This window comes from Agelaius phoeniceus, chromosome Z (genome assembly GCF_051311805.1).
Source record: "Agelaius phoeniceus isolate bAgePho1 chromosome Z, bAgePho1.hap1, whole genome shotgun sequence".
NCBI classification, from domain to species: domain Eukaryota; kingdom Metazoa; phylum Chordata; class Aves; order Passeriformes; family Icteridae; genus Agelaius; species Agelaius phoeniceus.
Genome location: NC_135303.1, coordinates 44,578,985 through 44,596,791, shown reverse-complemented (window position 1 = coordinate 44,596,791; position 17,807 = coordinate 44,578,985).

The window sequence follows — 17,807 nt, the reverse complement described above, 5'->3', positions numbered from 1 at the left end:
GCCACACTGTTTTCATTTTTTTCTCTTCCACTCTTCAGAGCTCTCCTCTTGAGTGCTTCAAAGGTAGAGTGTAGGGTCAGATCTACACCTTCACCCCAGGTGTCTGCATTTTGGTTCCATGATCTTCACAGTGAGCCAGTGAACTGTGCATTGCACTAGGCAAAGACAGAAGAATGGGGAGGAAAATCGAGTGTGTAGGACTTCTGAAGTCCTGCCTCTGAGATAAGGGTGTATGGAGACAGGATAGCACGTTCTAAGTCAGAGTGTTTTTTCAGATTTAGTCTTTTTTTTTATAGACCAATGTCTATAAAAGACAAGACACAACTTGTGGGTGGGAAGTGACTTTATTTGCATTCTGGGTCTTGTCCATGGGCATGAAAGCATATGGCTATGGCTGGCTTTTGTGTACACTGTGTGGCTTGCAAAATTCATCCAACATGTGGAGACTTGTCCTGGATGCAGCCGAGTAATTCATTTCTGCAACACATTGTAGAAAAACAGTATAATGGATCCATGATCTTCCACAAGGAGGTCACAAAGCTGAAAGGTATACTTGGGCTTCAGTTGGCCTATGAACCAATCCTTATTAATGAGGGATCACTGAGGAAAACAGGTTAAAATTCATACACAAGAGTCCCTGCAAAATGCTTATGTGGGGCTGGTAGAATTTAATTTAAACAATATTGGCATTCTGCTTCAGCAGAGAAGTTCAGAGTTTGGGATTATTATGACAGTTTTTTTCCTGCATTGTTCCACAAATCATAAATCTATTCAGTATGGAATATTAATCCAAATGTTTCCAGGTGGGACATGCCTGGGCCCGTCTGACCCTTGCTGCTGGGCCAAAGGCAGCAGCTGTGGTGTTTCACCTCAGAGACACCTTTGGCCGGCTGGATGCTGCAGCTGGGCACTTGGAACAGGTCCAGGCATAGTAGAAACTCAGTTTACCTCTGGTGGAAAAGGTTCAGGCGACAGTGAAGAGAAAAAGGAGAGGATTCTGCCGTAGAGTTTTAATCCGGAGTTTTATTCCAGGATGACAGACCTCTGAATCTTGTAACAGCTCCCAACAGAATGCAGACCACAGGTCCCGTCTCCTTTTAAGCCCAGGGGGAGGGGAAAGGAGAGGTTGGCACACCTGGGGGATTGGGATAGGTGAAACAGGAAATGGCATCACACTGCAACAATTCAGCTTCTTTCTTTCTTCATTTTGAGAAAGCCCCAGGCTTTCTTGAGCAAGAGGTTAGTGAGGCTTGGTACTGCTTCTCATTTAAGGAAGAATCTCAAGGCTTTCATATTTACTCCCCTAAGGTAAATATCTCCACAATGGTTTCAAGTGAGGGAACTAGTCACGGTTATGGCTGTGCATTGTGCTTTCTTCCCACTAATGGTCCACTTTAAAAAGAATCATTCCTTTGCAAGAAGGAAATCTATGCTGTGCTCACATCCAAAGAAAGACTTGTTCTTCCCTTCTTCCCAGCTGTATACTACCATACTCTGATGCAAAGTGGGAGAATCACACTCAGTCTGTTAGTAATTCTCTCTCCCCCTAGCCCCAGCTGGATTAAGGGAGGAGGTGGAAAGGGAAGGTTTGCATTTGCCTTGAAATTCTGCAGCATTTACATGCATGCCAACCCAGACAAACTGAGTACCCCTCCTCCACGCTGCATTCACAACAACTCTACAACAGGAAGTGCCTGACACCAAAGACTCACATGAAAAGATTTTCAACCATAAGACTCCTTCCAGGACACCTCCATTGGTATACTACTCATTCGCTGTTCCATCTTCACCTTGCCACTGCTCTTGAGCACTTACCAAATTTTCTTCTGTAGCTTCAGGGCTTTGAGATAAAGGATACTTTGATATTAGTCAGTAGTCAAATTACTGCAAATTCTCTTTTCATCTAAAAGAACTAGACCAGGAATAAAATGTGCTCCCACACTACAAAAACAAATTGTTCTTTTCAATGTTTTAATGAATCCTGGGGTTAATTACTCATTGAAAAAGAGTAGTCTAAGACTTCAAATATTGTTTATGCTCATGAAAATTGCATAAAACTCTTGCTCTTTTAGACTCAGGTGTCAACTTACAGTTAAAAAATTTTGTTGGTGATTAGTAGAATTCCTCCTCATCAAAATGCAGTTGGTGCTTGTAAAGTTTTGGAAGGAACATACTTCAATTTATCACTAGAAATAATCTAGGTCAATCATCTCCCTCAATAGTTGTCTGTCTTCCTTTTCCCTAGCTACTGTTCCTAAGGTACAGAGAAAGCTGGTCTCCTTTTTTAAATGTGTATTTCTGCTTGCTGGCTTCCCAAGTGAGAAAGATAAATGAGATTTATTCACAGTACTGAAAATCAGAGGCTTGATTCCTGCTGCAAACTGTTGGCTTTTTCTCATTGCAATTCAGGGGCGGGGAGACACCCTGTAAGACAGAGCCTTGTTTTCATTAAATGCAAACATAAAGACATGTATGTTGTTTCAGCAGGAGTTAGGTTGGGTTTGTAAGGAGGAAGACCTAATGTGATTAAAAGAACAAAACGAGTTTTACATGGAGTCACTGTACTGAGCAGTATTTCCCCTGGAAATCCCTGCAGTACTGATGTGGAGCCATATGTCTGCAGCAGGAGGTGAGATGGGGAGTGGCTGTTGCAGTGGCTGGTCTCATCTGGAGCAGGGCAACAGCCAGGGACACAGGAAGGGCACAACAGAGCCTCAAAAGCAATGGAGCTGGACACACATAAGGAAACGCCACACTTGGGAAAGGTGTGTGTGCTGTCCTGTTGCTTGTAACTCATCAGCAGGCACCTCCAAACAAACTTGCAGGCAGTAGGTACAGCTTCAGAGGGCAAGTCAGTGTTTTGCTACCTATGCATGGCCTAGCACTTGGAGTGGTTAAAATTATTAAGGCTTAGAGTCAGCTGAATTTAGCCATGAACCTTCTTGTATCTGGTGGATACTGTACCATGAACAGCATGAGAACAGAGGATTTTTTCACATCACAGTGGCATTTCCACAATTAACCCTCCATACTAATACATTCATTCATTCTCCTGCTAAGCTATCTTTTGGTATCCAGTCAGTACACCCCTTGTCATGTTTCCAGCTCAGGAAAACCAAAAACAGCCTCAACAGGAAACTAGGCATTTCTATGGTAAATCACAGAGTTGGAGAAAACTGAAATAAATCAATTAGAAATTGGAAGGTGAGGATGGAGAGGGTTGGGAATCCTTCTGTCAGTTCTGTTATTTGCCAGATGCTTACTTAAGTGGCCAGATTCACATGCACAAACTTTCCTAAAATGCTTTATTGTCTTATGTTTTTCAGGAAGTATGGCAAAACGTTATGTAACAGGGACTACCCAGAAAGGGCATATTACAGTTTGCAAAGCCCTACCTTGCACTGCAATTTCAAAAGAAAACATCTTTTGTCTGCCTGCCCCCTGCAGAATAAGAAAAGTAAACCCTTGGAATCTGCTCTTTCTGTATTGTTTTGGCCAAAAAACTTTTTGTAGCACAAGAGCACACCATTTTTTCATCTCCTTTGACTCAGGTGTTTATTATTTACTGGATTAATGCTTTATTGAGGTGAATAAAGGATAAGTGCATTAATTTTTAATTTCTCCATCTGGCTTTTGATCCTTTGTGGACTGAAAAAGCCCTTTCTTGGACATCTTTTCTTTCACCTTCAGGGAGCCTACAGTCTTGCAGAGGATGCCTTTCCTCCCACTTGGCCTTTCTGAGCCCCTGAGATGCTGAAGACCACAGATGATCATTGTATTCTGAAATAGATATATTCAAAAAAAGACAGTATTTTTCCTGAAAAAATGTTTTTGCTTCTATATGTATGTATTATTCACAAATATATTGTGTAATATCAGATGAAAACATGGATATAGACAGGTCCAATCTGGGTTCTCTTGTAACTGAGCTGAAGTAAAAGCTTTGTCATTGCCACAAACCCCTATCTATGGTTCAGAAGCAAAAGCTAGGAGAAAATACCCCACAGGTGTGGCAAGGATTATAAGTACATGGAACTGGGTAGTGATAGTGCTTTCTAGCAGCTGGTATGACAAAGTTGAATTGTGAAATATACTGTTGTGCATCTACAGCAGCTGATGAAGTAGGTCGTTAAAATACCTGGTAGGATTAAATGCTAAAGAAATATTACAATTCACTAACCACAGATCCCTTATTTAGCCGTAGCATGCTATTATCGACCACATTCTTTCTAATAAAAACATCTGGATTTAATGTTGTGTATTGTGTTGACAAGACTATTTACACAGTTTGGCCAGCCAGGATAGCATTTGCAGGTTGAAAGTGAGTACTAGAAGAAGAAAAGAAAGAAATTTTGTACTTCACAAAGTGTGTTTTTGACTGACCAAGTCCTACTATCGGTGTTAATCTGTAGTCAGGACAAATATCCCTCCATAAATAGAGTGGGCAAAAGAAAATGCATAAGTAAAATCTGTGACAAAGGAAGCACCAAGCAAAGTAAAAAGCAAGAACAGATAAAACAAAACCATTAGAAGGTAAAGGTGAGAAGGGTACCAAGCATATTCAAGTCATATTGAAAATAAGTTTGGGAATAATTCTGAAGTGGAAGTGTAAATATTGCTTTCTTGTCCACAGTCTGAAAAATGCCGTGTTTGTTCACACGTGTTAAAGACTATGTTAGTATGATAGATTTTGTGCAACTCCTCTGATGTCTTTAAAAAACTTTGACTTTTATTTATTTGCCTAAAATGAATATCCATTTTGAAATGATTGTTGTGCACTTGACATTTTAAACACATTATATCCAATTAATAAATTGGCAACATCTGCTACCCCACACTAAATTCCCTGTAACTAAAGATGTGAAAGCCCTGAAGATTCAGCGTTACATGAATTTGTTTATTTTACGTAGATTTATTTTATTTATTTATTTATTTAAAATATGTTGATTTGTTTAATATAATTGAACATAATTGTGCATGTAATGCTTTAACATAATATTACTCAGCAGATGTGCAAATAATTGCTAGTTTATTTTCCACCAGCCATATGGTGCTGATGCATTGTAACACTTGGCAAGACAAGTTAATTAGTCTGAGTGAGTGGACCAGTGCACTGAAACTGATGTTTGGTGGTGACATGGGGATGGTGATGTGTGCCTTGAGAAAACACCAATGTCTTAGTCTGGCAAAGAACTTAAGGTTTTTTGCCCTCTGCTGGTAAGAGATCCTGGGTATTACTTTCACATAGCTGGTAATTCAGCTATCTGAAAAAATTCAAACATAAACAGATGTTTAATATGGGCCTGTTGTGAAACCCTGAACAGTTTATGCATAAAACAGGAACTACAAAGTGAATACCTGATTGTCTGATGACTTTGGATTATCTCATTAAATTCTTCAGAAAAGAGACACAAAATTCAGTTTTCATGTATAAAAATTATGGTCTGAAACATATTTCAAACACGTTTCAGTTTTAAAGAACCTTCTTATATTTGGGATTCTGAAGAAAACAGCCATCCTAATTCCAAGAGCAATTGCTGAAAAGCTGGGTACTTTTACTATGTAAAAGAGTGTAAAAAACATGGCCAAACAGTAACACAACAGTCTTAGTAATGGAAAAGAAAGAAAAATACAGCTAATAATTGCCAGCATTTGATCTGCCTTCTTCTAGTCTTTTTCAGCCAACCAAAAAGAAATTAAAGTATTCCTGCTCTTTCAGGAATAATAAAATTACGCTCAGGGACTCTCAGCAGAAATTGGGAGTCTTCTGTATACCTTACGTGTTTAAAGACCCTGAAATGTGACCTCCTAATGGTCTAGTGCTTGAACACTGACCCTGCAATGCTGATCGAAATAATACTTGCTCTGACTGAGCATGCCTTCATACGAATTAGACTTCCTTCTTCTGTCCTGTTTTGGGTACAGCCTGGACTTAATAGTAACTGACCTAAGGATGTGAAATAAAAATCTGCATTTGTGTGGTGGACTGTCTTAAACATTTCACACCTTAAAAGAGAATAATAGCTGCTGTGAGACTGAGGTTACTTGTGGTCTGTGTTTGATCTTTTATATGCCATGGGCAGCAGTTCCCATGTTCACATATCCATGGCTGCTAAGCCATTTTAAATCTGTGGATTTAAAAGCGGTAAGTGATACTGACAATATGAGAACAGGACAGCTGCACCATCGTATCTTTGCTTTCTTTCTTTCATTTTATTATTTTGCTAAGAATAATTCAAATTTTTCAAAAACACACAAACTTATGGAGCAAGGAAATTTTTTGAACCTTATGCTGACACTGGGTTCAAGTGCTGACCAGACTGCAGCAAATAACTTGTGCACGTGCAGTGAATACTTCAGCACTGTAATCAGAGAAATCCTATATCCTTTTTTAATTGACTAACACAGCTCAAGACCAGAAAGATTCATTATGGTTATCGAGTTTAATTTCATTACTATCATCAGCCATGAAATTATGCCCCGAGATTTTTAGCATCAAGAAGACAAACTAGACTATGGATTCAAGTCAGACTAAGAAGTCTACCTCCTAAATCTTCTCTCATCATTTCAATAGTGAAAAGAAAGATGCTAGCCCAGTGATGATCCTTCAGTGGTAATTTTTTGTAGAATTTTTCTATCATCCAGGTTTCCATAATGGATATGATTTTGGATGAGTCTGGACATTTTAAATCTGGATCTGTTTATTTCCCATTTTGGGGTACAGTATCCAGGAACAAGGTACTTGTCTCAACGATCCTGTTAATGAATGTCCTCTTGGATCCAAAAGGAGATCTGGATGAAATGCTCCCTATGGCAGTTTGGACTGAGTCTCTTACTCCATGAGGCAGAGGTCCATGCAGCTCGTGAATTCCCAGAGAAAATGTTCACAGGCCATGGGGATTTGGAACTTGAACTTTAAAATCCTTTCCTACCCAAGCCCCTCTGATTTTATGGTTTTGAGGTCATGTCTTTGTCACAGATTGTGATTCATTGTTCTGCAGCTCCAGTAGCTCCACATGTCCAAACTCATTCTGATTTATTTAGACACGATAAGAAACAGGACACTATTGAACATATGCTAGGAAAAAGTGACCTACACTTCTCACATTGTATTCTGTAATAGGCTGAATAAACTTTTCCTGGCGGTATACAAAGTTCCATGGGCTCACTTTTGCAAAAAACTGGAATTATAGTTGGTCCCTGCAGACTGAACCATAGTGTGACCCTTTATTGCCAGAGCTCTACTTCCTGGGCAAGATCTCTACTGTAACTCTGAGGCAGACTGTCATGGCTGGAGAATGCTGTACCTGTCTTGTTCAAGAAAAGTCCAATAACAGCACACTGCAGCAATCTTCCCTGCTAAAGTCTTCTTCATCAGCAGTCTTAACTTCTTGTCTTAACTTCTCATTCAATGGATCACAGCTATTCTAGACAGTCTTTATGTGAGACTTTCTGTCCTTTGGGATTTTGTAGGAATTGCTTAATCTGTCATAATGGCTTTAAGTCTAATCCTGTATAGAGAGACTAGTTTATGTATTTGGGCTATCTGACTTGACTCCTTAGAGAGTTTGCAGCAGAAGTGTAGGTGCTTCCTTGATTCTTAATTCTTCTGCTCATTTAGACAGACCTGTTTAAGCCCACTTCACAAGTCTCCCTCACTCAGTATCTCACCTGGCTATCCATTTGGGCAAGCAAATGAGTATTTCTTGTTTAATTTCATGTATCCATAAAGTAGTAATTATTTGGATTACAAGTTTTTTTAAGAACACAAACCTTATGCATTAAATACTATTAAAAGCATTAATTTAAAAGTTGAAAATCAAGTAGCACTCATGAGTAGGAATTCATTGTACACAATCTTGGTCTCACTGCATATTAGAGGGGATGGATGTACAGATAAGTGCACCTGACTTCTTGCTCATAAGAAAGAGTTAAACACATTTTCTCCCCCACAAAAAAAATCTGATGTAATTCAGTATGCTTTGCTTTAGCCTGAAAAGTACCATTGCTGAGGGTTTACTAAAGTAATGGTACTCTCTTCATTCCTGGAAGCACCTGGGGATTCTTTGGATGAAAGACAAAATATAAATTTAAGATATTATTTGCATTACTTCTGCTAATAATAATAATTCAACCCCAGAAAAATGTTTATGGTGAAGTTATTATAATCTGCTAAACAAATGGGTTTATACAGAATCAGAACTGCTGAGACCAGCCTCCTGTAACAAGACAATGCCAGCAGGCATTACTATAACTCAAGCAAGGGCCAGTCAAAATGATACAGCCATTGTGTTGATGTGTTGTATATGATTGTGAGTATTGGTGCCAACTGTGTTATAAACCACTCTCTGGAAATAATAAACCCGACAGATAATAGGAATGAATCAGCATTTTCTCCTTAACCTGAATGTTTTGTAAGCCTGGCTATACAGTCTCAAGATTCAGTAGGGAATATTTTCAGGGAATATTTTCGCTTCCCCTGAAAAACCCAGAAGTTTTTATTAGGTTATGTCCTTTATCTAATAAAGTTAATGGTTGTTTTCTCACACCTTCTGCAGCTCTGCATGAGATAACACTTTAGGGGAGAGTGACAATTACAGATGAAATAGCAGGATGCTTCCTCATACTAGCCCTGTTTGTTGCATTACACCAGAGCTGGAAAGCTGCTCTGGAGCTGAAGCCTCAAGCTGTAAGTGCAGCAGGGACTCAAAGACGATTCAATTTGGTAGATCATTTGGTGGGGGTGGGGAGCAGGGGGTGGCCTTATAGATATACATATTATGAACTCCCTTTGGCTCATGGAAAAATAAAGTTGATGGAAGTTTAAGCCAAATTAAAAATCTGACTGAGGAAATATGTGATGACATTGCTTTTCTGCAAGCCTCCTTCTGACTCTGCTTCTTAATGTACCAAAGTAAAGAAGATGTTTGTTTGAATAATATGCAGCTTCTTCTCTCTTGAATCTTCCACACAAAAAAAAATATTACTTTCCGACTAGAATCTGGATTGATTATTTGTGCCTACACTTCAAATATTTCCTCCTACAATCTTTTTTTAAATGAAAGTGAAGGTAGAAAAGTTGCCAGACAAGCTGTGTTGCCCTCTCCTTGTTTTCTGTAAATGCAAAGCCATTATAGTTTTCCTGTTACCTCAGCAATAGGTTGTCTTTCTATTCCTTGCAAAAGCTGGATATTTGACTTTGTTGAAGAGAAAAAGTAAAAAAGATGCCTTTACAAGGTTTATTTTTGTATGGGCCAGCCAAACTGCTCTAATAGAAGCTGAGCTATCCAAGGGTTCACTTGGTGTTTGCCCATTGCAAAGTGAAACTCAGAAATGCAGTTCTCTCCTTATTCCCTCTGGAAGGTGATATCCACCTGGAAGATTTGGCTTTGAGCATTAGGAGAATGGATTAAGCTCATATTAAGTAAAGCACTGACTTGTTTCAATTAATGTGATGGTAAGACCTGCTCCCTTTTTCAGCTTGAGTTTTTGCTTCAGGGATGATAATTATTTTTAGAATAATTTCTAAGAGCATTTGATATCGATACATGTGGCTATTTAAATTTTTCATCCTTTAACTACCACTGCATTTTAGCCTGGTATCCTGAAAAGTAATGGGTAAGGGTTTGCATGGGCTACTCAAAGATGTACAGGGAGAATTCAGGCTCTTTGTGTCACAACTAATTTGGTAAAATTAGTGGAACCGTTGCTCCAGTAGTCATCCCAAGAGTCCAATAACAAATTTCCAGTTAGCTTGTTAGCACTGCCAATGCCTGTGATCTACAGCATGGCCACAGAACTGCAATGTCAGCATTTGATAAAGGACATTCCTATTCATAAAATCTCCTGGCAGAGACAGTAGTGACATTTAGAGTTAAGAAATTAAGGCATGCAGGTGAAGACCAAGTAAGCTGCTCACAGTCATAATTAGGGCAGGCTTCTTGGCCTCAGAGCAGCTTAACAGGGGCAGCTTCACAACCACGGTATCCTTTCCCTTTCTTTCACACTTCAGAACACAGAAGAGATTCTCTCCTGTCATTGGATATAGGAAATGTCACTAGCATTCCCCATTCCCCTCCTAAACTGGTTTTTGCTACAGATCTGACTGCAAATTCAGTCCTTGTATTGTAGCCATGTTCATGGATCAGCTGAAAAGTCCTAATTTCCTACCTTTTTATTCTGTATTAAGTTCTGTATCAGATAGATTTAGATTAGATATTAGGAAGAACTTATTCACCTTTGATGAGGGTGGCAAGATGCTGAAACGTATTGTCCAGAGAATTTGTGAAAACTCCATCCCTGGAAGTGTTCAGGTCCAGGTTGGATGGGGGCCTTAGCAACCTGGTCTAGTGAAAGGTGTCCCCTTGCCCATGGCAAGGGACTTGCCATGGGAAGATGACCTTTAAGGTCCTGTCCAAGTCAAATCAGTCTATGATTCTATTTTTCAAGAGTTGATACTCTGTCCTGTCAGCTGAACAGACTTACTGATCTGATCTTTCTGCTCTCTAACTGGTCCAACCCTGTGCTAAGGACTAATTTTTCTTTGGTTTAAAGGAGAAGGAGTAAAAGAGGGGAAGGCAGGTAACTGTAGTCAATTAAACTGATTTGTGGCAGAGTGACAGGGAATCTCCTTCTGTGCATTTAAGGGAGGGTCATTCCATGTGTGAAACAGGACAGACACAGATTTGAAGTTTTTAGAAACAGAAGCCCCGCCTTTATTAATGCTCACCCCTATAGCAATCTCCTGCGCATAAATAGTACAACTTCTAGCCAGTGTGAGATTTATAACACCCTCTAGGCCAAACAGTGACCCATGAAGGATGTTCTGTCTTTAATTTGGCATCCAAGCTGTGTCTGCACTGTTACAGAGAAAGCTGCAACACAGTCCTTATGTGCACACTTGAATGCAAGTGAGCACAAGCTGAGCTAATTGCTAATGCTAAGCATCACTTAAGACTGAAATATCCGTGCCTGTATGATACACGAGTTTCTGAAAGATTGTCAGATCCCTAATCAAAAGTCTTTTGCCTTGGGGACTGCCAGTAACCTCTCTGCAGTATTACTCATTCTGGCAGGTAGCATTTCAGAGTCTCATAAATGCAGGAGGCCATGAAAAATTAGGGGATGAAGAAACACCCTTTTTATCTATAGAAAGCAGTATCAGGATTGCCATTGTTCTGGCAAGCTTTGAACAGGCTTTCAGAACGAGAAGGCTAAAGACTAAGCTGCTAAAAATCAGAAAGGATATCCTTGCCACCATGGCATGATGAAAAGCAATGTTTCTTTATGTAGAGGGCGGTCTCTGCTGTCTCAGAAGGAAAATGTGGCTTAACACTGCAGACAGTATTTAGGAGGGAAAAAAAAAGAGGCAAACCCATAGGTTTTATATATATGCCCTTGAAGAATATTTTTTACCTTGTTTTATCATACCATGCTTTTATGCTGTAACTTAATATACATAAGAGAAATTTCAGGACTGTTGAGCATGCAGATTTTCCTAGGGGATGACTGCAAGGTTATTTAGCACAGGTGTTTCTGTAATTGTACAACACTCCCTATTCATATGCCCACAAGCTTTTATTCCCTTGTGAATGATGCTGTTGTCTAGTATTAGAGCACCAGGTTCTAATAAAAGCTCAGATAATACTGCTTTACAGTGACCTCTTCTGCAGTCATCTTTCATTTCATGAATGCATGCAACTTAGGGAATAGGCACTTCTGTACTACATATTATTTATTTAAACAAGTGTGAGTGCAGAGTTTTCCTGAAGATTTTGTTTTAGACATTAGCATAGTTCACACTCCAGGCTGTAGGTACTGTGCAGAACATCACCAAAAAAAAAAAAAAAAAAATAGAGAGAATCCCCTCAATTCTTATTATTACTGAAATGGTCAGGTTGTCCCCCGTGTTAGGCTACATCTGGCATGTCCCCACTGAAATGCATAACATTGTGCTCAAGGTACTTAAGGAAGCTGTGATTATACTGTTGCTATGCAGATTCCACTCCAGAGGAGCTGCATGCCCTGCTTGCCGCATTCAGCACACACATCTGCCACGTCTGCAGATCTGAAACTCGTGTGTGCAAACGAGCCAGTGGGGGATAGTCAGTCTGATTCCTGACACCTGTCTGAAACCTTAAGATACCTTTCTACATTTTCACTCATACACTTAACTCACTTGACTACTCTAGCCCAGAGACTGTAGCAAAAAAGAAACAAAAACTACTGGGTAATATTTGTCTGGCTTTTATTTTCTTTTACAAAGCCACATATTTGTAGACACCATTGTTTTAAGGGCTGTGTTTTAAAAAGACAGTATGATTTTTTTCTCTTTAACTTATGCCAAGCACCCAGACATTTGTGAAGCATTAACAGGATCTGGCTGGGAGGAGCATCTCTGATTATCATCCCAAGGAGCAGGAGCTACAGTTACTGAGCTGTCCTGTGTTCTGGTATTTGCTGCTGCTTGGTACCTGTCTTTATAGAATGGTTTCATCTATTATTTGTTTCAGATTTTAAAATAGAGAAATGCAGCAAAAAACTGCCTTCACTGTTCTTCAATTCTTTTGTATTTTCCTATGTAATTTGGATTCAGTCACCCGAGTAAATACCAGGTTCTCTAGAAAAAGGTTACTTCTTCCCTCCTCAGCTACAGAGGGTTCTGCCTGATTCTGGATTCAAGCAGCCCTACTTAATTACTAATTAGTGTTCTTTCAATTTCTTCCCATGTCAGTTGTGTCTGACAGTGAAAATTACTTAGCAAGTTGACTTAGTACCTTTGCTAATTGCTCAGTAGTGCTATGCTTTGATTTATATTTTTTTTCAGGGGTTTTGAAACACATTGGTTTCAGTAACACTTTCAGATGCTTCTATTATTCTATCATCTTTTATTCTATTCTATAACTTCTATTATTGAAAATTTTCCTGGTTGGAAAAAAAAAGGAGCTTGTGGTCTTTGTTTGTGGTATAAAGTGAAGTTTGTTGGTTTTTTTTTTTTTTTTTTACTGTGCACTGAAGAGGAGTGAGATACCAGCCAAGGTTGCATTCTGTAAAGGCGAAGTTGAAGGTGCATAGCCATACAAAATGTCAGAGATTGACAGTGGAGGGCAAAAAACAGTCCAGAGTGTGACTTTAGAAACCAGAACTGAAGGTGACCTTCCTTTAAGAAAGATTTTGTTGTTTGACTCCCGAGATGTACTGGCAAGTTCCCTAATCCAATTGAAGTTTTATGGCAGTAGCATTTTAGAAATATATTTTCTGGGTCTCAATTCCCCAAGGGTCTCCTGATGTCTGGCTGAGATCTTACATGTAAAGAGACAAGTCAGGTTTAATGCAGACTAAGTCAGGTTTGCTAATCATGACCTTTCCTATTACCCATCTGACTGCAAACACCACTGGGGAAAAATACACACCAATAACTGCATTAGAAAATATTGGAAAGAAAAAAAAACTGAAAGTAAAATTAAAAATCTTGATCTGAAAGAATACAGAAAGGACTGGGGAAGAACTTGATGGAATAATAGAAATAGTCCATTTCAAAACCTTGCTGTTGCTGTGATTACATTATGTCATATGCATATGCCTTTCAAGATTCTAGATGCTGCACTTCTGGGAGCCACAAACTTCCAGCTGCTGCCAGAGCTGTGAGTGCTCACTTGTATTCTACACCTTCTTTTTTTTTTTTTTTTCCTGAGTTAGCAAGAAGAACTCAGAGGAGCAGGAAATCTGTAACTATGAATATTGATAATAGAGGAACAACAATAGAAGAAAAATCTTACACAATTTTTCATTAGTAAAGAAAATCCTGTTCTCCAGATCTTTTCATCCATAAAAGAAGTAGTTACTGCTACTTCATTTCTTACTCTTGAAGCCATTGCTGGCCTCATAGTCCTATCTTCTCAGAGGCAGAGAATGAAAGGGGAGGGAACAGCAGGGGCAGATGGCCCCTTTCAGAAGCAGCCTGCTGGCTGCCCTCCCTGCAGAGAGAGCACTCATTGCTGCCTGGACAGGCAGGAATCAGGCAGACACTGAGCAGGGCAAAGCCCCCAGGCCAGGTTGCAGCAGGGAGGGATCACAGCTCTGCTCAGAGACCCCTGTCCTTCAGGGATGATGCGTGGCCAGCATGGAGAGGAGCTGAGGTGCTGTGCAGCAGCACCCTCCAAGCTGGATCCTTCTTCTGCTCTGAGCTCTGCCCAGGCTTTGCATCACAGGGGGATGCACTCCTTCTAATTTCAGATATTTGTTATAGGTTTGGGTGAAAGGTAGAGCCTTCCTCTGTGCAAAGCACTGCAGGAAAGGAATTACAAAAGGCCATATCACTCCACAGGGTTGAACCAGGGAGGAAGGCAGAAAAGTGTGCTTATAATAATACGAAATATAGTGAAGCAGTTTGAAAGATGAGGAAAGATGAGGAAAGATAGGTGAAAAATAGGAAAGTTGGAAGTTGTTGCTAGAACTCAAAGAAAAGAAACCTCTGTTAAAAAACAAAATGATAGTCTGGAAAATGGAAAAAGTTTTAACAGAAGGTTCTGTAATGTCAGGAAAAGTTACATTTGAAAGCAATTTTTCTGAACTGATCAGAGCTCTTTGAATTTGCAGAGCTGTCACCTTCAAAAGGGCTCAATGCACTGCAATTAAATGACCTGAAGAATAGAGTAGTACTTAAAGTCAATTGCATTTCTGAAGAGTGATGCTGAAATGAGAAGCCCAGACGCTGTCAGCAAGTATTGAATAAAATGAATGAGACCTGAAGAAACCGTATGACAAGAAGGTGAATTTGTGAAAGTAACTAAAACAGAAAGCGTCAGCTGAAGAGGCCTGTGTAAGAAAATACTCTGCCTCCTAATCAGAAAAAGAGTCATTGAAATGGTTATTAAAATCAAAGAGCTCTTCTGTTAAGAATGCCTTTATCAAAATATCCATCAAGAAAAAAATGTCCTGTAATGTTTAAGCTCTGGGCAAGTGCTGAAATGGTAAGCATAAAAGTACTTCATTGGAACAAAGTTGAGTGCTCCTAGATGCAGGATGACAGCCAGGCATGCTTTTCATGTGCAGTGGAAAGCTCTCCTGCAGCCTGTAGGACTGTCTTTGATGGCCTCCAAGTACAGTCAATAGACAGTTACCATCTATGGCTGGCTACCTTGAGTATTTGAATGTGAGCACTCTAAACATGCAGGCAGTTTCCTCATACATTACTTTCTTCTTCAGCCTATAGTTACAACTCTGTAGTCACACAGAATTTTACAAATCAGGCATTCAAAGCAAATCAGTTTTAAAAATGCACAGTGGTCCCAAGAGATCAGAGCAGGTCCCAAGAGATCAGAGCAGAACAGTATCTGTTACTGTGAATATCCTATGATGTCCCTTTCATAAACTGCTATTTCGCTAGAATCGCTTCAGATCCATGAATTTCAGGTGCATGCAGGGTGGGCTGGCTCACCTCTCCAACCCTTTTGCTGGGAATGGACAAAGGATTATAATTTATTAGGCCAGAATCTAAGAGGACAGAAGTCTCCAACTATCTTCAGCCTGTGCCTTCAGCTGAGAAAGTGTCATGATGCCCAGCTGTGTTGACCCTGCTATCCTAGGACTTGCTTCTCTAAGGAGAACTCTCTCACAGAGAGAGTTCTGAGGCTTGGGCATCCCCAGGCAGGTTGTCAGGCAAATATTCTCATGGCAAGGAGCCCATGTCACACAGCAGTGAGTGAAGGGGAATGAAGAACCACTGCACCATGATCTCTGTCTTTTCATTTTGCTAATCTAAAGCCACACCCTGTGTTTCCACCACAGGAACTTCACTCTGAAGCTGAAACACTGCAAGGCAGTAAGCTTTGCTAATCAGTCAGTGTATTGTTTAGTTGTGATGAGCATGAACATGAAGAGAGTTTTGGGTATTTCTGGCTGGATTTTGTGTGACTGAGAGTTAATAGGGAGGGTCTTCACTGCTTGGAGAAGACGTTTTGGTTTTGCATGTTTATGCAAACAAATAAGAACAATGCAAGAAAAAACAGAACTGTTCTTTTGGAACTGTGGCCTCCTAACAGGTTTATGATTCCCCTATGTTCAACAATACTGGAGGTTTATTTTTTTTCCATCTCCACAATAGATTTCACACACATTTTTTCACAATTATTGTGCTACATGCAAATTCTTTATTCTTCCCCAAATGTCAGCCATTTCTTTCCAATTACTTGGGTAATAAGCAGAATTATACTTCTGGGCAAGTATAATAAATGTTTATCCTTTTGAAACCAAGGAGGTTTGACCTTGGAACTGTTTGGACAATATCTTGTGATCTCAGTGAATTGGCACAGAGTTGTTTTTCTAATAGTCTGTATCACTGAGGTTTATCAGTAATATTTCTGCAACCATTTCCTCAACTTACTGTTCAAGAAGAACATGTTCAAGTGGCAGTGCTACTTTCAAGCCTGTCTTAAGTTTGGCACAGATAAATTCAGACATGCCATTAAAAGAATGTTACTGTGAGTAAAAACTGGGAGAGTGGGTTCCTAAACCTTAGCATTCCCCAGAAACACAACCCACCTGCTTTGGGATTTTTGCAGCTTTTTCTGGTTTGATCATGAACTTTAGACTTGCAGACAGGATGTGGAGTGACACCAGCCTGAGGTCAAGCAGTGCAACACCACATTTTATGTGTGTTTGTTGCTAAATTTTTCAACAGTCAGGCACTATGATTCCACTAATCTTGCATCTGTTATAAATGAGCTGTCTCCCCTGTCTTCTAGCATCAGATTCAATATCTTTAGTAACATCAGCTTCCACACCTGCCTCAGTAAGGCACCACCTGCCTAACTGCCTGTCTCATCACTTTAGTCTCCTTTCTGACATTATTAGCCTTATTATATCTCTGACTTCTAAAGGTGGCCACCTGAGGCCTGCTCACCTTTCAAATGGCATAAAAGTACTCGGAACAGAACCTCTGGGTGCAAGACATCAGCTAAATTCATGTAATTGGTTCATCGTAGTGGTTAAATAAAAGTGTCTGTCCATGCTAGAAAGCTTTTATGATTGTTTCTGAGTAGAATGGAAGCTTGAGTAGACTGCAAGCCAAGAACATTTTACAGGATACTTCTACCCTATTTCCACGTTTTCATTATTTCTGCATGGCAATGGTTCTCAGACCATCTCAAAAGTCAAGTGCAATTTCACACATGCAGGTATGTAACACTGAGATGTACCTGTGCAGGTGAACTGACTCTAACTTACAGATGAAAATCAAAACATTCTTGAGGTACAGGCAGCAGTTCTGTTACACTATGATAAAGAAACAATCTTATGATCCTGACAGATATGTAAGGGTCTCACCCTGCTGGAAATAATTTGGAGTTTTGATTTACATCTCCTTTCCTGGTTTTATATTTATTTTTATTTTTTGTATGACTGAGATGAACACATGGAAGGTATCAAAGAGAACTGACCTTGTCTAAGTTATAATTTATTTCCCCCAAGATGTTCTTAGAGCAAATTATGTTTTCCAAGTGTAACAATGAAAAAACCTTTCTCAGTTTAGCATCCTACTGTTTTACCTTCATAGGTGCAGCTGTTGATATCTGCAGGGAAAGAACAAGAGTAACCCAGAAAAGGTAAATAATTTTCTCTCCACAGGTGCTGTTTACATTGTCCTTGTCATGAGACCACTAATCTCTTTCTAAAAAATGGCCCTAAAATTTCTTTGGCCTTTGTAGCTATTGCTTCTTGATAATAGTTTGCCTGTTTTTTTGAAAATAATTTCATATAGTCTTATTTCATATAAAATTCTCAACTGACTTGCTTGTAACTTATAAAAC